The 19,349-nt window shown below is 36.7% G+C and overlaps 1 protein-coding gene across 3 annotated transcripts in view; it reads left to right on the forward strand.

The window, feature by feature from the left end:
* The first annotated feature begins 6,197 nt into the window (after window positions 1-6,197).
* Window positions 6,198-19,349, forward strand: part of INPP4B (inositol polyphosphate-4-phosphatase type II B) — a 208,515-nt gene continuing 195,363 nt past the window's right edge. For 2 of the 3 annotated variants that reach the window (XM_081332718.1, XM_081332720.1), the window contains exons 1-2: window positions 6,198-6,265; window positions 14,211-14,244. The gene's annotated coding sequence lies outside the window, so the exon portion shown is untranslated. The remainder of the gene's footprint in view (window positions 6,266-14,210; window positions 14,245-19,349) is intronic. The other variant, XM_081332719.1, reaches the window with a different exon arrangement.

Below are 19,349 nucleotides of genomic sequence, written 5' to 3' on the forward strand. Positions count from 1 at the left end.
AAAAACAACAAAAAACAACAACAACAACAACAAGCAAAAACTTTTGCACAAGCTGTGCTGCTATTGGCTTAAGCCTATTGCAGGCTTTGCTCTTTTATGACTCATGGACTTCAACTCCCAGAATTCCTGAGTCAGCTATGCTATTGGCTTTTGGAAGCCAATAGGAATTGCTGCTGAGCTTGCCAAAAGACCCAGCAGGCAAATGTTACACAGGCAAGTTGCAGTGAAGGCAGGAATTTTGCACTCCTCCCTGCTCCCCAACTAAACCATCTCAACTAGGTAAGTAAGATATTATTTGCAAATAGGATATCCAAGTATGACTCAAGGAAATTTTCCCTGCATGGAGGGAATAGTGGTTTGTTTCACTTTGTTTTACTTTTCAAATTGCTGTAGGGAAGAAATGATGATTAGAAAAAGGCAGGAAGTTATTTTTATTAGGCAGAATTCATTTATCCCATGCTAGATCTTTGGGAGCTTAGTACCACCAGCACAGAACATTTGCTTTTCTGAAACTTCATTCAAATTCAATTCCTGATAGGGGCATTTGAAAAAAAAGTTATTTATTAAATTTATGTGCTGACTATTTTACCAGGATGACTCTGAAGTCAAGGAGAGGGCTTGCAACTTCTGTTTGTAGTTATCTGCGTTTCTGCACACTGAGATAATCGGCCATTGTACAAATACAGAGCCTATCATGCTTTTATATTTATATTGGACAGATACATTACCTGAAATTTTTGGAATGTGTAAAAAATTTGAACCAGCCCAGAAACTCATTTCCCATTGTTTGGGTATATAGAAAGTAAACCCTGAAATAGATTTGGAAAGAGCAAGGACTTTGATTAAATGGAAATGTTGCTAAGCATAGAACTGTTAATTTGCAGCTGTTTCTGCTGTTTTCTTTTTATGTGCTTATGATTTTACATCACATTTTAAAATCAGCCAAATTGAATAGGAATAAGATTGTGATTCTGAAATATAGTAAATATCTTTAACAAGTAACATTAAATTTAGCTTTAGTGTAATTTGCTTGTTTACTGTAGCTAAAACTGGAAATTATATTTCTAAAGCATTAGTGTGGATCATTGGAAAGAAAAAAGATTTAATATTTATGATTCAAAAAAATAAATATGTGAGAAACATGTATTTAAAGACCTTTGCAGCTTGTTCTCATATATACCCTGCCACAAAGGAATAACTAAAATTATGAAATTTAGAATCTACCAAGCTTCCCTCCCATGGACAGAAGACAATCCATGGGAAATGTGAATCTGTAATCCATAGCTTTAGCAGCAATAATAAATCTAATTATGCTATGCATATTTAAGTTAGCCAAACCCTGGAGCAGTGGTAGCAATCTTCTATCAAAATGGCAAGCCCTTTAAGATTATATATTTTTAATCATATAAGTGAAGAAATGAGGTAAACTGTGGTTAAAGAAATTGTTCGATCCAATAATAAAATTTCATTGATATTCGATGAATCAACCACAATAAGCAAAAAAACCTACCCTCATAGTATTTGTTCGATGCTGTATTGAAGGTAGGGGAATGAATTCACCAGTAAATTTGTTTTTGGACTTGGTAGAACTTGAAAAAGTAACAGCAGAAGGAATATTTGATTCCTTACTCCAATGTCTTTACTCTTATGGGATGACAGAAGATTATTTGAAAAAATATTTGATTTCTCTGGCATGCGATGGCGCTGCTGTGATGATGGGATGTAAAAGTGGAGTGAAAAAATTGCTGTCAGAACGTTTTCCTTCTATTATAGTTTGGCATTGTGCTAATCACAGACTAGAATTATCAGTAGGTGATGCTGCCAAGGAAACTTCAGGAATAAATAGATTCTAATCATTTATTGATAAACTGTATGTCATATACTAAAAAAGAGTACATCAGAGGTTACGTTTTGTGGCCTTAGAAGGTCAGTTATTACATTCAAAAGGCAGACAAAATTGTCCCCTTTTTCCTATTAAAAGTCAGATTTATGTTATAAAGAAATATGCTTTGAATAATTCCAGTACACAACATCTGAAAACTCTTCATGGCAATATTAATTTACCCATTCAAAATTCTTTTGCCATTTATAAATGTTCCTAACATATTTTACACACTCAAATTAACATGGGCAATCCAAAGTAAAATTTGCTTTTCTCTTTATTTATATCAATTAGTAACCCAGATTCCAAAAAACTGAGCGAAAAGACATATCCAGAAAAACTTGCATTTGATACGGATTCTGAATACAATTCCTATTTCTTCAAGTGAATGTGAACGTGGGTTTTCACAGATGAATCTAATTGCCACCCCAACAAGAGCTTCATTAAAGACTAAGACAATTTCAGCACTTTTGTTCATCAAACTTGTCAGATCACCTCTGAGACTTTTTGATCCTTCAAAGTATGTTGATCTGTTGTTACTCAGAGGACAACGTTCGGCCCTAGATACTAAGAGCAAGGAAAGGAGTCAAGAAGAGATGAGAATTGGACAAAAGTTTGGAATTTTCTATGAACATTTGCCTTAAATACAATAAATTAAAAGTATGTTAAGAATTGAATATATAATTGTGTAATTATATAAATAAATATATAAATAAAAGATTAACAAGATGAGAGTTCCGGCACCTTTTTTTTTTTAAGAAAAAAAGCCATGGATGTATCCATAAAGACATCAGAGAAAAAATATATTTTTCTGTACTGCTGTTCAAAAGGTAGGTTAAGCCAGGCTAAAGGCATAGCACACATTGTGATTGGCCATAACTGTTGGCTTCTCCTCCCTAAGAGTACACTAGCCAACCAGTATCTCTAAGTAATTGAAGTCCTAGCATAAAATCCTAGACACACCCATATTGTCAGCAATTCCAGAGTCCAAGGGGCAGTTATTTGTTAGCCGTGCCAATCAGGGAGAACAGCAAAAAAGGTGAGCAGACCTGTTCTTTGTCATTAGCATCTTTTGAAGTGTCTTGTGAACACCTGCACAGGAAGGAGTGCTTCGATATTTGTGCCTTCTTTTAAAATGTTTTCATGTGTAATTTAACATTCAAAACTCTGTGGCATTTGCTGTTCTTATTTGCAATAAATCAATACATTAATCCATCAAAAGTAGACAGTGGATGAAATATATTTTTAGAATGAGTATGACAGCATTAACAATACAGAGATACTGAACTTTAATATGCCTTCAGTATACCTCAGATATGGATTGTATGTTTTTTTTAAAAAAAATTAATGCTTTCTTTTTTATATTCTTAATTGTTGTGGCCTCCCAGAGTCATATATTTGAGATGGGCTGCTATATAAACTGAAGAAATAAATAAATAAATAAGCACAACCTTTCTTTTACTGTTGTAGTTGATCTTGCTTGCAGATTTTCAGCCAACCCACTGTAATCTCCCTTTCTAACTCCTCTTCATGAACAGCTGATTTATTTATTATATGGCATCAAATCATTTTCAACTCCTAGAAACCACAGAGATAGATTTTCTCCATTTCAGTCTGTCATTAAAATTGACTTTGAAGTCTTCCGGCAATGTTCCCTCGCCACTGTAACTGAGTATATCCACCTTGCTGCTGGTTGTTCTCTTCTTCTCTTCCACCTTTCTCAGCATTAGAACCTTTTCCAAAGAGCTGGATCTTTGCATAATGTATCTGAAGTAAGCAAATGAAGTAAGCCTTATGACTTGCACCTATAGCAATAATAATTTTGTAGTGATCCATTTGTTTTCTTGGTTGCCCACAATGCTTTCAGCCTCTTCCTATCCTATTGCAAAAGACCAACTTTTATTTCCATAATGTGTTACAGGGAATACAATGGCAGAGACAATTTGGATCTTTGTAGGTGTAGACATCATAACATCTGAGAATATTTTTTCCTAAGGCCTTTATGGCTGCTTTATCAAGTGCTAGTATGCAGGATATTTTTGACTGCTTGTTCTTTTACTGTTAATGGTTAACCTTTAAAAGGTAGACATTATCCACTACTTATATCTTCAATTCTTAGTCTGTTTGTTGTACCGCCTGTCATTAGTTTGGTCTGCTTTATATTTAATTTTAGTCCCATTTAGTCTTCTTGACTTTTATTAATAGCCCTTGCATTTTTTTTGCATGTTTAGTTATTAGAATAGTATCAGCATAGTGCAGATTATTGATGTTTTTTCATCCAGTTTTGAAACCACACTCGTTTTCTTCCTGTCTAGTTTTCCTTAAGAGGTATTCAGCATATAAACCGAATAAAGAAGGGGAAAATATACAGGTTGTCTCACTCTTTTACCAACCTGGGGTCAGTCTGTTTTGCCATTTGGCTTTTTGTCCTGTATATGGGTTTCTCATGAGAACAATGAGATGTTCTTGGATTCCCACTTTTCTAAGCACATTCTATAGTTTGATGTGATTGATACAGTCATAGACCTTTCTATAATCAATGAAGTGCAAAACAGTTGGATGCAGTATAATACTAATGAATTGATTTTAGTGGCTGGAAGGCCATAATCTGGTTTTGATAAGGAAGGAAATTTGTAGAGGAAATACGCAGAATGTTCAGAAATGGCAAATATAGAAGTAAAAATAACTGGCAATTATCAATTGCCTACCAAATGTGTTTGGTAGCTCTTGTCAGCTTACAGTCTTATTCACAGATTTCTCAGTATAATCCATTTTCTTCTTTGCTAATGGTTGAGTGCTGCTAAACATCTTTTCAAGTAATTGCTCTTCTGCCATACCTGTGGTGAATTAGGCTTGTGCTGGCAGGTTAGTCCTGCTATTGGCTGTTAACTGGAATATTTTATATAGGTGAAAAATGCCTTTATTTTATGTTTAATTTAGAAACAGACTAGTCATATTTTCTGACTGGTTTTGAATGTAGGGTGGAAACAGATTAATGAGGCTAGAGGTGTTTATCCATGGACAAACATGCAATTGCACAACCGAATATGTGGAAGAAAGGTTAGGCATCTCCCCCAAGTTATTGGGGCCTTGCTTTGAGTGAAAAATGGCTATTTTGTCTGATGATTGCTAGTAAGAAGAAAATGTTCTTATTTGGTCAGTGAATAGATATGTTTCACATATAGTATAGTTACAAAGTAAAAAAATTTAAATTTTAGTTCATTGTGATATGTGTGAATTGGAGCATCTGAAAGCTAGCTTGGTGTGTAACAAAAGTGTCCTCCATGATTTTATCTTGGAGGAGAACACAGATCTGGCAGATTTTACTGAGGCCTGATTTGGCCTAGAGAAGAGGTTACCCTCTCAGAAATTATGTCCAGGTTTCCTGCTCTGTACCAAACAAGAGTCCATGATGGGAAAAGGGGTGGCATGGATTGTTATAGGCTTTAGTCCACACAAAACCAGATGTGAGGGATTCTGACTGAAGTTTGGCTTAAGGAAATAGTTCATGGCCTCCATGAACCTTTCATGGGTCATTGATTGTTCAATTTATACTACAGGCCACACATACAGTATTTGTTTTTTTTACCTCAGGCAGGTTGAGATGTGATCTGGTAGTGGAGTATATTAATATTTGTCTATTGCCATGGACAGATTCCTTTCTTTCTTTCACTGGTGTCATGTCTTCCTGCAGAGAGACAGGGCCTGTTTGATCATCCATGCAATTGATGGCTCAAGTGTGATTCCAGAGAGAGCTTGGGATTTTCCCAAAGGTTCTGATGGGCAATTTGATTGAGGCCCTAATCTCTGCCTGGGATGGGTAAGTGGCTGAAGCCTTGGAGCGTATTATTCCTGTGCAGCCACTCTCTGCATACTGATCCTGAGGTGCTCTTTGCTTGCCAATTAGGGATAATCTCCACTTTATTGCATCCCCTGATAGCCATCCAGTGGCTCTGTTTAGGCCATCTGATCCCTATTGGGTATGTCCCAAAAGCAAAAATAGATAATTATTTATGGTATACAAAAGGCAGAAAAAATTGGGGGTTTTTTTAGTAAATAAAGTCATCTAATTTTGCAAATATAATTATTTTGGGGTGTTCTATAGAATGGGATGGTAGTAATAAATAATATTGTAGTAGAAATATGATCTCGCTACACTGGATGTCATATTCATTCTACATAAAAGGCCTGTGTAAAAGTCTAACATATCAGCTACCAATGAAGTGTATTTTTAAGTAATGATTCACCAGTCTTATTATTTTTAAGAATCAGTGCATCAAGAAAGAATATTCAAACTAAAACTGTTTTTGTTCCACAGAGCCAGAAGAGAAATGGTGTCATCTGAAAGGAAATCTGATCTTTCTAATGAAAAGTAAGACAAAGGTAATTTATGTGACTCACCCATTCATGTATGTGCTTTTCCTTTGAATTCACCTGCTTCTTTTTACCTTTTTATCACTTGGTTTGTTGTTCTAAATAGAAGATTCAGCACTGTTCACAAAAGCCTTCTACTTGTCTTTATAGATGTTTTATAAAATGTGAGAGAATATTCAAAAGTATGTTTGGTCATTCTGAATAGTTCATGTCAGTAAAATAAAACAAACAATCCCACAGCTATTTTCATAAAATAACTAAAATCACAATAAAACGTAAGAATTATTTTTAAGCACATTCAGTAGTGCTTAGGGTCCAAGTGTCTCAGAGATCAATACTGCTTTTGTCACCTTGATGCATCCTTAGGACTGCTGTCTGAATATTAGGAGTTGGACCACTACAGGGAGAAAGATATCCTGATAAGGCCTGATCCTAAGTTTTATCAGCTTTGTTTCAAAGGAGAAATTCAAAGTGTCTCTTTTTTGGTGGAGAGCACTGAACAAGCAGATTCGGTTTGAAGGTCTTTGGGTAACAGGGAGCCAAGGCACATAGGACTTTATAGGTTAAAACCAGCACTCAGTTCTATTCAGAAAGCTATTGAAAAAAACACCATCCTTGAGTGGCTTCACCAGCTGGCAAGTAGGCTGCTCTATATATTCTTGATACACTTCTGAAATGTCCTTTAAAACATTAAAAAAACTCTGAGTAGAGTGCATTGTAAAATAAAACGAGATAATGAGGCCATGAGTTATTCCCAGCCCACTCTTGGAAAGGCTGCAACTGATATATTAATTGAAACTGGACAAACACTCCCTTGGTGTGCTGGTAAAAAAGTTGTGAGTCAGCATAAGATTAACCAGGGAACCTGATGGTATTTTGAATGTATGATAATTATCATTGGCCCATCTAATTTGTTATTTTACCATGAATAGAGGTCCTCAACAAAATTATCAACCAGTGTCACTTGGTAAGTCCTCCAGTCCATTCAGGAATAATTCCTTAGACTCCATAATTCCGTGAGAGCAGAATATATTAGAGTTAGTGTTCACTTGTGCAGGATTGGTTAGCCATAGTTAAATCTCACCAGTGAGTATATTCTGAACTACTCTTTTATGAATGCTTTTCAGATTCAACAAGTGATTTGAAACATTATAACATTTTCCATCAAAATCCCCATTCCTTAAGCCCAGTTCCTATTGTCTTCAAAGAGAAGACCACTGAATCTCTAAAAACTTGTATAGAGTCTATGGTTGGACTTACCAGAAGGAACATACATTGTTTTCATCTTAGGTGCTGGGTTGCTGTCTGTTGTCCTGATCTTGAATCTTGAAGTTTTTAGCAGAATTCCTATAATACCTATTCAGAATCCTGAATCAGCATGTCCCAGATGTATTGCTCTTATACTTTGTCTCTTTTTGCCTGAGCCTTTATTGTTTAGAATGCTGGAAAGTAAGCAATCTGTATAGAAGACAATTTTCTTAAAATCTGTTTTTATATTTATAATGATTTTCTATATTTCCATTTTTTATTATATTATAATCTTCCCAGAGTCACTCCAAAACAGTGAGATGGACAGTATATAAATTTAATCAATAAATTAAATAAAAATAAAACCTGGAACTATTCTCATGTTATAGTGATTCTATTCTGCCTTTTGTTCAATTTCAAAATGGTTCACTGTGTTGTGTTAATGACATTAACTGATGTTTTATGAGCAAAAGGAATCACAATACTATTTCTGATTTTTCTAAGAATTTATGATCTAAGATCATTGAAATATGAATAAACGTACATTTGGAAGTCTGTTTTACTTAACAGCAGGCTTGTGATTAATAGACTGTAGTTGTTTTAAAAAATAGGCATTATTGTCTGTTGAAATTTATGTTTCTTAGTTTTTAGCCAAATGATGCAATAATTGGAACTGATCTCATCTATTAGATCAGTTTGTTCCTTGTGTGTATGCTATTTTTATTTAGCTTAGACACTTCATTTTAGATTATTTGTACAGAGATAGAGGAAAAACATTCTAAAACTGCATATTTTGTTCATTCATTATAAAATAAATTTTTAAGAACCACAAATGACATAATAGGTTGCCATTATTCTGAATTAATTTTAGTTGACTTTTACTTTAGATTTTCAGTAAATTCATGAAGCTGCTCAACATTGGCTTTCACCATTAACTAGTTGAAAATGTGTCCCCTGAAAATAACTTTTTAATTATTTAAAAAGCTTGACATAAATTGCAGCACACACCAAAGTATTAATAATTATTATTAGTTGATAGAAAAGCATTAGCATAATAGTTAATTGTTAATGTCTGTGTAAAATTTGATGTAACATATTCTAGGTTTTTGGAGAACCTCTTTCCACTTTTGTATAGTCTTGGCTCTAAGCTCACGACATTTCCTGAGAGGATGAGGTTTTTTGTGAATAGGACATTGACGATTAGGATGTTCATCTTCACCAGATGAACCACTCCGTTGAGTAGGGGATGGTACAGGAGGTGAGATGTCCGTCTTTTTTGTAAACACAGCTCCACGTAAGTTTCTGTGTTTAACTGTGGTGTTATCATACCTTGATGATGATGATGGAGCAGGCACACTGGATTGAGGGTGGTTGAAGCTGGGATCATTTCTTGTCCAGGTGTCTCTGCCGATGAACCTTGATGATGATGATGGAGCAGACACACTGGATTCAGGGTAGTTGAAGCTGGGGTCATTTCTTGTCCAGGTGTGGTGGCTGATGAACCTGCAAAAATATGAGAATGGGGGAAAGGAAACATTATGATGTAGTTTGTAGTCCGAGCCTTGCCGTGTCCAGTCCACCTGCAGGCTGTATGGCAGTTTGGACACCACTGGATTGACACCGTGGGAGGAATCCAGGTAGCTTAGGCCAGGTAGACGTGGGTCTGCTTTTGCCAATTCTATTTCCATGAGGAGATCACTTAGTCTCTGAAGCTTGTAATTGTCTTTGTTGCCTATCTTCGGAAAGTTTTGTAGTCTTTCGAATAAGGCAGTCTCTAATGCTTCTGGGCTTCCGTAGGTTTGTTCAAGTCTTGCCCACGCAGCAGCGAGACCTTCATCTGGGGAGTCAACATGTACTGTTCTCAGTCCTTGAACACGATCTGCGGATTCTGGGCCCAGCCACTTTATGAGTAGATCAAGTTCCTCTCTGGTGTTGAAGTTGAGATCAGCAATAGCAGCTTTGAAGGTTGCTTTCCAGGATCTATAGGTCTCTGGACGGTCATTAAACTTTGAGAGGCTAGAGTTGAGAAGTTCTCAGCAAATCATGTAATTGGCATGGTCAGAACGGTCTGACGCCTCACTCCTTGATGCCAAAGAAACTCGTGGGACCCCTTGGGTGTGAAAGTCCTCTGGTGAAAAAGGGTGAGGTGTACCGGGATAGAATGTTGTTGCAAGAGCATTCAGCTGTGGTGTAGTCCCTGAGGCTTGTGCTGGCTGTCGATTCAACTGTCGATTATTGCTGGAAGTTACATTGTTATTGGTAAGAGGTGATGCAGTTTGAAGCGTTGGCGCACCTGTGTTGTGGCATGGAAAGGGTGTAGGCCTTTGCAGGTGTGGGGCTTCTGTGCTGTTCATAGGAAGCACAGTTAACGCACCTGCATTGTAGTGTGGAGGAAGTACAGACTTTTGCAGTTCTGGGGTCTCTGTGTGGTGAGTCAGGACAGCGTTGTTCGTAGGAAGTGCAGAAGATGGCTCTGCATCGTTGCAAACATTATGCCTTAACACATATTGACTGGTGCGTTCCATTGGATCTTCCACTTCTATTGGGATGGAACAATCTGGATCGGTGCCTTCCTGCATCGCCTGTTCATAGATCTTCAGCTTTGCTCAGGCAGCTGCTCATTCCTTTTCTATTTGCAGAATTTTCATTTGGGCTATCACCTCTGCTTGACGAGCCTCCTCTTCTGCTTGGCGGGCCTTGCTCTGAGCTTCCATCTCTGCTTGGCGGGCCTTCTCCTCTGCTTGGCGGGCTTTGCTCTGAGCTTCTATTTCAGCTTCCCTTCTGGCAAAGGAAAGAAGCACGTTCTTTTCTTCTGCAATCGCACAGGCCTCTACTAGCTTGTCATGTATGGTTGAAGCCCTGGAGCGAGAGGATCTAGCAGAATGTACTGTGACTTTAGTTGATGTGGATCTATGTGATCTGGTCTCCTGCAGTTCAGCAATACGGATTTCTGCATTATTCTTTGAAGACAACCGCTGGTAACTTTCATATGCTGCAGATAGACGACCTATAGAGCCTCTTAATTCAACAGGATTATCCTTAAGGCTCAGCAAAACTGACATGCAGTATTCAGTTCTGTTCCATAGTTCTGACAGATTACTGGAAAATTCATCTCTAGTTGCCTCATAATTTTCTCTGAGTTTCTGGGTTGGTTTTATCACAGCAGGATCTTTGTACAAATCAGGGTTGTCTGGTCGAACCAGCTCTTCTGAATCAATGGGACACTCCGCCATGGCTAGGATAGGTACAGAAAACCTCCTAGGTATTTTTAACTAATTCGGTGAACTTCACTCTTTGACCACTAGGGGGCACCTTCTGCATGGTTAAAGACTTCAGGGAAGTTCACCCTTTGACCACTAGGGGGCACTCTACACATGCCTTGGGACAAGCCTTATATTTGCTGAGCAGCCACTGGGGTGCTGCTTGCGTAGGTGAGTACTTCAATGAAGTTCACCCTTTGACCACTAGAGGTCGCTGTTTGGAAGCAAGCCTGTTATTTGCAGATCAGCCACTGAGGAGTGTGCTGTTCTGCATGAGCAAATACAAGCCTGTTATTGTCCCTAGCCTTCACTTGGACACAAGGTCAGCCAAATTGTTTCTTCTTAGGACCACAAGTTTGTAAGCCGGTCTGGAACTCTTAAGGAACTGCTTGTCCGTATTATGAGTGTCAACCATAGGCTGTAAACTGTGCCGTTAACGAAGCTTAATTTGCTCCTTGTTCCTTTGTTTAGAGCTAGCGGAACTGGGTATGATTGCTCTGCTTTATGCCTTCAGTTGCTTGGTAACTTAACTGTAGGCTTGCTGAATAATCTCTTTTCTGGAGATTCAAAACATATATTTTAGGATTGTTAGTTAAATCACTTGTTTTTTTTCATATAACGATGCTTTCATGGCTTGTCATAAGTGTGAATCAATTCCTTGCTCTGTCTATACAAGCCTTACGTGCAATTTACATTTGCAGACAGTATAAACATTTCAATTTGGCCACCAGAGGTCGCTGCCTGCTTTAACATAAATCCAAGCTTGCTGTTTACTTTGCATTCCAAGGGTAGGGGCCTCTTTCACTGAGCAGTAAACCAAGGGCTTGGTTACCAAGGCAACTAATTGTTTTATGGCCCTTTATTTCTGCTCTCAGAAGTAGTGTTAAACAAAGGGAGTTTAGTAAACTGACAAACTTCTCCCCTTTTTAGTAAAATTCAGCTCTGAACACAAATTGGATTTGCAACACAAGATTATCTGTGATTTTTTCAGTCAAATTTGGGGAAAGGCAGTTTTGGAGAAGACAGACAGGGAAATTTTGATCCTGCATTTGATTTCCCCCAAACTTAAAGATTACAAACAAACAGTCTCTCTTTGCAATTAGGAACATTGTAGCATTCAAAGTAGATCTGAGCAGAGATTCATTTGCATTTCAAAGTCTCTCTAAATTACTGTAATACGCTGAGTAAAAATTCACTGGCAAAGAGACAGTAAGATTTTAACAGGCCTTTTGGCTGGTCTCCTCAGGAAGACAGGAAGAGACAACAATTCACAGAAAATCAAATCTTAGAAGCACGGCTCTGTCTCTTGCAGAATCATCTGGAGAATGGCAAATTAATCATCTCCTTTTTTATTGCAGGCAGGCAAGGAGTTCAAACTGTCTTTTCACTAAGCTTGCTTGCAGATAACATACACATATATGTATTGCAGACAGAAGGAATTCAAATTACATCTTCTGACTATTCTGGATCAAACTGCTGTATTGTGATTGATCCCTTTGTTAAGACCCCTGTGCTGGTCTATATAAGCAGGTGTTATCACTATTAACAATTCTTTCCAGATAGCAGAACTCATGAAATACATTGATCATCCAGGAATACCTTTATTTGCATGCAGATGAGATTACAGCAGACAAGGTGTAAACAGATGTTGTATGGATGATATTCCAAGGTCAGAAGACGGTAATTACTCACAGCGTCTGCACGTGTGTCTGCCAGTTATGAAGGAGCACATGTGTGTCTCCCAGTTATGGAGGAAGAGAGCCTCCAGGGAGCAAGAAGGAGGAAGTCCATCCCAGAAAAGGGGAGGGAAGAGGAAATACATCATAGGGTAGGAGGGGGTCTGGCTGCCCACATTGTAATTTCCCCAAAACGGCCACATGGGGGCAGCACAGTCTTGAAGTTTCACATATGGTGTGGAATCCCCCCCCCCAAAAAAAGGATAAATGAGGAAGGCTTTCCAAAATTCTTTTGTATTGGTTTAATGTTGGGCAGTTTTTGTACAAATGCAAACCTAACATTTCAGATACAAATAAAATCACATTAAAAGCATAGTGTAAATTCTAGAATAAGCTTAACACAGTAATACAAATAAACATGCAAACAATACTTTGACTGTTCCCCCGTTAGATAGAAAGGAAAATTTCAGTGTCATGACTTTCATAGTAGTCTCATTTACAAATACTACATTGGATTGTTTTGATGAAGTTAATATAATATTGCTACTACTACTGTTACTAATAAAGAAATATCTCTTGCATTAAGATAAAATTAAATAAAAATTTTTTATAAGTATATCCATAAGGCACCATATATTTTACCATGTATACAATTATGTGAAAACTATCCAAAGTTGTAGCATATTTGAATATGCTAATTTTGATGTATTCAAATAACAACAAAAATATGTGCAATATTTATATGGGAGTTTGGCAGTTCTCGGTAAACAAAAATTTGGCATAAATTCCACTTTCCTTACAAGATGAAATAAATAAATAATTTGCTTAATAATAAAAGTTGGTGCTGCAATCAAGAATAGGCATTCTTATATAATTCAGAGGGTTTATAGTTCAGTTCCCAGCAGACCCAGTCAGTAGTCATTAATAACAAAAGATTATAGGGCATGGCCATGGTTAGGTAGACTGATAGGTGATCTACCAGAAAATACTCAAAAAAAGTTTCTTTTCTATTTTGAAAATTTCAATCTATATCAGAGAGGAAACAAAAGGCCATTCATTATTAAAGACAGAATTCTGCCATTTAGCAAATTGTTTCTTATTAAGATTTTATTACAAACATCTTGTTCAGATTTATTCATTTACACAGATTTTGTTAGTTGTTGTTAGTTGCGAAGTCGTGTCCAACCCATCATGACCCCACGGACAACGTTCCTCCAGGCCTTCCTGTCCTCTACCATCTTCTGGAGTCCATTTAGGCTCACTCTTACTGCTTCAGTGACTCCATCCAGCCACCTCATTCTCTGTCATCCCCTTCTTCTCTTACCTTCAATCTTTCCCAGCATTAGGCTCTTCTCCAGTGAGTCGTACCTTCTCATTAGGTGGCCAAAGTATTTGAGTTTCAACTTACACAGATTTGCTCATTGTTAACTATTCTAGCATCCCATGCATATTCTAAAACTGTTTATTAATAGCTCCAGGTTTAGTAGCAGATACTGGATATTCTTATATAGCTTAAGTGTGTATGTGTGAGACAGAATGTGAATTAACAATTCATTCTTTTGAGAGGAAAATATGATTAAAAAGACATAATGTAAAAAGACATTGATGTAGATTAGCTCAGTAAAACAAATAAAATAATTATTTGGATGGATTAAATTACTTTGCAAAATTATTGCAGAAAACTGATCAAAATATCTACCTACATCTAGTCAGTTCTTGTATTAAATATATAATAATTTAAATAATTTTTGTCATTATTTTGTATTGCAGTCTCTCTATCTTATTTATCTATATCCTGTTGTTGGTAAGTAGACAATACTTTGTTCAAAGTTAAATGTTGGTCGAAGTAGGAAAGCAATTTAATGAGCTCAACTTCTCAGAGCCAGATTCTTTCATGCCACCATAAATGGTTTTCTGAATTGTAGCTGGGCATAGTACAGTTCATCTAGCTGCATATCTTAGGTTTTGATTTGGCAATGGGTTAGGAACATAATAAATAATTTCATTCATTCATTCAGTCATTCATTCATTCAACCTCTATACCAGGGATCCCCAACCTCCAGTTCATAGATCGGGACTGGGCCGCAGCATACCAGCAACTGGTCCGCGCTAACAAGCAAAGTCCCATTTGTGGGATGCAGGCAGCACACAAAACCACATACTCTCCAGTCTACAGAAAAACCTTTTTCCATGAAACCGGTCCCTGGTGTCCAAAAGGTTGGGGAACTTAGATCTATACCACCCAATATACCATCAAGCAACTCATAATACTAATGATAATAGCAAAGCAACAACTTATTGTGAACATAACATTTATGTATTTAAAAATGAAAAAGTATTGGCTGTGGTTATTCTTTTTAAGTACAATGTGATCTAGTTTAGGCCCAATAAATAATCATGATTTTTCTCTTAAGATATCATGGTTTTCTCTGCTCCATGGGCTCTTGTTCTCCCTTGCCCTACTTTTTTTTCTTGTATGTATGATTGAAGAAAAGTGTGAAACACATTGCCCTGCAGCTGTAGCTGAATTTCAACTTTCAACAGTCCCAACCAGCATGATTAGTGATGGAAATGTAAGGAAGCCTTAGCTTCTAATCTTTATCCACGATAACTCTTGGAACAGCCCTTCTTTAAAATGTAGAGCATGTAATTAATTACCTCTTAATACCTGAACCTAACTTACTTATCACATGATAATCTCAGATTTTGGATGCTTATAACTACAAAAAGACGTACAATTTGTAATCTGATCCTGAATGAATTATTTGTAAGTGAATGTTTGGGGAGGCAGTGAGGCATGACCACTTTGAATGCTTTTGAAATCCTGATATTCATGTACTAAATAGTTTCAAATATAATCCAAGTACTTAGAAATTTGAGAAATATTTAATAAGTACTATTTGGAGTGAATACATATAGGTGGAAAGAAAAAGTAAACTAGTATAATCTAATGTAAATGAAAAATAGAATTTGTACATTTTAAAGGAATAGATATAGTTTAAAAAGCAGTTGAGGAAGAGAAAAACAGAGGAAAAATTCTGACTGCAAAGGAAAAATATAAGCCTACTTTGTCATTTCCTATTATCTGTTTTTAACCACATGGCTTTAACAGTGTATCAGAAAAAAAATCAGTTTGATATGAGTTGGCAATCTCTAAAGCTTACCTATTATAGCAATTTGTACAAGTCATTGTAAAATGAAATTAGAAATGTGAATACTGGCGTGACAAATGGAAGACAGAAGCTCTGGGAGTTGCGCAGCATAATAAATGTATTATTATGGTTGGTCATACATTTAGGTGTCTGGCTTGGGAATAAGAATGATTAAGTAGTGATTCTGGTCCTCTGCTGTTCACTCCCTCTGGTTTGCCTCTACTGTCTGATGTACTTCTAGCAAGGCTTCAACTTCTTTACTTGGGTAAATTTTTTGCAGATCTTCCAATTCTGTTGCTGTGAATATTTTGTCCTGTTTTTTTCTCATCTCTTCTCCTGTCTCCACTATCCAGTCTTTTTAAACTTTTTTTTATAGAAAATGGTTTAAGTCTGAAGGGTTATATGGCAGGTCCTCTTTATCTGTTGGAATTCTAAAGTTCAAGAGCATTTTAGCTGCTTGAGATGACATTTCCTGCAGATATTCCAAAATACCATTGTTACTATTTTGTTACATCATTTTTAGTCAGTCTCTGTGTTCTTGAAGCAGCTAACTAGGTGGTCCAGTGTTTCTTCAGCTTCTTTGCAGTGGCAGCATTTGCTGTTTCTTGCTTTCTTCTCATTTCTGCTTTGTATTTATTTATTCTTAAGGCTTGGCCTTGTGTGGCCAGAATTAGAGACCCTTTGTCTTTCTTCAATTTTCCTGCTCTTAACCATTCCCAGCTCTTCTTGTTATCTGCTTTGCCTGCATTTTTTGCACACTAGCCATGTAATACTTTGTCTTGCCATGTCTCTTTTCTATTCTTCATTTGGTCTTTCTTGTAGGCCAGTTTGTTTTCTCCAGTACTGAGTAAGCCTTAAAGGCATATTAGCTTCAGTGCATCTTCTTCACTGTCTTTCAGTTATTCTTCCAGGGCCCTTTTTTCTTCTTCAACTATCTGGGGTACTTGCAACATTCCATGCCTACCATTTTCCTTAGTAAATAGAGTCCTCCAATATTGCTGTGTGGATGAGGGGCTTGATTCATTGTCATTATTTTTTGGTCTTCCTATTCAGGGCTTTTACTTCTGCTGGAGTCCAGTTCAGTATTCTAGCTGTGTATCTAATGACTGGAATTGCCCAGGTGTTAATTGTCTTGATCATATTTTCTCCACTGAATTTGGAGTATAAAGTCTTCTTCAGTGGCCTGATGTATTCACTTCTAACCTTCTTCTTAACTTTTGTGTACTTGATATTGTCAGTTTGAAGGATGTCCAAGTATTTGTAGTAATGTTTTTTATCCAGACTCTTAATATTATTTCCATAGTTTTAGATATATAGATCTAAAATTGTATGAATCAAGTTTAGTCACTAAATAGGGAAGTTTTGTGGATTTTAGCTTTCTGGAATAGAAGCTTTGTAACTTTATTCTTTGTTGTTGTTTAGTTGCAAAGTTGTGGCCAACCCTTGTGACCCAATGGTCCACAGCATGCCAGGCCCCTGTCCTCCACTGTCTACTGGAGTCTGCCCAAACTTATGTCCACTGCATCAATGACACTATCTATTTCATCCTCTACCATCCTCCTTTTGCCTTCAATCTCTCCCCAAATTAGGGTATTTTCCCAATGAACCCTCTCTTCTCATTTGGTGGTCAAGGTATTCGAGCTTCAGATTTAGCATCTGTCCTTCTAAAGAACAGTCAGGGTTGAGTTCGTTTAAGATTGATTGATTTGATCTCCTTGCAGTCCAAGAGACTGTCAAGAGTCTTCTCAAACAACATAATTCAAAAACATCCATTCTTCAGTGCTTATGGTTCTCACAGTCCTACATTTTTACTAGTAAAACCATAGCTTTCGCTATATGGACCTTTGTCGGCAAGATGATCTCTGTGCTTTTTAATATGCTGTCTAGGTTTGCCAAAGTTTTCCTCCCAAGTGTCTTTTAATTTCATGGCTACAATTTGCAGTGATCTTGGAGCCCAAGAAAATAAAATCTGTAACTGCTTCCATTTCTTTTCCTTCTATTTGTCAGGAAGTGATTTGATTTAAAGTATGTCTTCAAAGAATGTGCACAGTTTTATTTTGTTTAAACTCACAATGGCTAAAGAAAGATTGAAAACCTTGAGATTTACAGTATTTTCAAAGTGATTTAGGATCACTTTGAAATTATTTGGAACGTACATAGAGTACTTTTAACTTTAAAAAAACTTCTTTGAAAGTATGTCATAAAAAGGCTATTTTTCACTTTTATATGTTAAAAGTGAATTGGATTTTTCTATCTTCTTATGGTATTGATTTTTCATCTCCCATAAACTCTGGGAGCCTTTAAATTGTTGGTGATCTGATGACTGCTGTGATTGAAATATATAAATCGTAATCTAGTGTATTTTTGAATGCTGGCTTGGACTGGTCATATCTTTGGGCAGAGTAAGAAATCCATATTGGTCACAGTTGCTATGAGATAGAAAGTACAAAAAAGTGTTGGAGGCTGGATAAATCAACACCTGTATTACTGATCATGGTGTGGGCTTTTTGGTTTTAATGACAGAGTTTGGGATAATAGTATTATAATTTATTTTCAGTGTTGGAATGTTTGCTGCATTCCATTTGATAAGCATGTCAGCAATGGTTGGTATTGCCTCCCTCCACTAAGGTCCATTACAATAAGTTAGCCCATTCCCCTGCCCAATTTCAGAAATGCAATAATAGCCCTCTTCCTTTTTATTTCCAGCAATTTATATTGAGAAGTATACCATATTCATACTGGAGCCAGTACAAAATCATTATAAATAATATCTATGTAAGACCACACAATATAATATTTAAAGGTCACACAATAGTCTTAAAATAAAATCACATTGTTAAGAAATTCTCAGCCTCAAATTCAGAGACATGTGTAAATCGCTCTCTGAGTTGGTACAATGCCATACATGACTGGTTAGTATTTTTCACATTTAAGATTAAAAAAGCAAATGTAGTTTGAGCATTGAGTCGAAAGACAAAAAATACAGGAAACCGTTTTTCCTGCTAGTAGAGTTACAAAGATCAAAAATCTATAGTTGGAATATTTTTGTGCACATAAAAGAGTTCTGTTTTCATTGACAAATCTAATTTATCATGATTTAAATCACATTTAAATTGATATGAAAGTCAATTTAAAAAATAGATTAGTAGGTTAATAAATTAACTCTCTTACCAACCCTGCTAAAATAGACATGAAAAACCCTAAGCTTTGGTAATGTCGGCTTTTTATGCATTTCAGTCCTAACACTATTTATTATGTTCTGTGTTTGTATAGTTTGATCTGCCTAGAATATATATTATCAATGATAGATTCTATTATTTTTTTCATTTATTGTTCCTTCACGAAGTTTATACTAATGTAATTTCTTATATAAAGGCATATTTTTGCTAGCAAATTTTGGGAGATGAAGTATAGAATAGAACAGAACAGAATAGAGCTGGAGGGGACCTTGGAGGTCTTCTAGTCCAGCCCCCTGCTCAAGCAGGAGAACCTACAGTGTCTCAGAGAGGTGAATGTCTAGTCTCTTCTTAAAAATCTCCAGTGATGGAGTGCCCACGATTTCTGGGGCTAAGCTGTTCCACTGGTTGATTGTCCTCACTGTCAGGAAGTTTCTCCTTAATTCCAGGTTGCTTCTCTCTTTGATCAGTTTCCAACCATTGTTTCTCGTCCTTCCATCTGGTGCTTTGGTGAACAAGCTGGCCCCCTCTGCCTTGTGGCAGCCCCTCAGATACTGGAACACCACTATCATGTCTCCTCT

This window comes from Vipera berus (assembly GCF_964194415.1).
Source record: "Vipera berus genome assembly, chromosome: 7".
Lineage (NCBI taxonomy): Eukaryota > Metazoa > Chordata > Lepidosauria > Squamata > Viperidae > Vipera > Vipera berus.